Consider the following 485-nt stretch of genomic DNA (forward strand, 5'->3'; position numbering starts at 1 on the left):
CCGCACAGCACTGGACTCCTGGGAGGGAGAAAGAGCATTTTAGCACGAGGAGGCCGGGCCGCCTTCACACTGCCTCCGTGGCACGCAGCGCCTGCAAGCCCTCCTGCACCATGCGTGGGGACCGGGCCTGGCCTGGCCTTGCACAGGCAGCGGAGGAGGCATGGAGGGCCGGAAGCCAACGGCAGGGAGCAGATGCTGGGCACGGGGCTCTCCGAGGGCCCACAGCTGTCCCCCTGCCCGGAAGGAGCCCGGGAGGAGCGAGGAGGGGAGAGGGCCCAAAGCGAGTGCTGCCCACACAGCTGGGCCAGAGGCGGTGGCACTGCAGGGTGCCCCTGCGAGGGCTCTGCCTCCTACAGCAACCTCACTTACATCGACAAAGAGAGGCAGGAGCTCCTCAGCGTGCTGCAGAGCGATGGAGCTGGCCTCCTTCCTCTTCACGCAGCCCATGATGTTTTGAAGGACAAACAGGGCCTTCATCTTGATGT

Source organism: Meleagris gallopavo, chromosome 30 (assembly GCF_000146605.3).
Source record: "Meleagris gallopavo isolate NT-WF06-2002-E0010 breed Aviagen turkey brand Nicholas breeding stock chromosome 30, Turkey_5.1, whole genome shotgun sequence".
Lineage (NCBI taxonomy): Eukaryota > Metazoa > Chordata > Aves > Galliformes > Phasianidae > Meleagris > Meleagris gallopavo.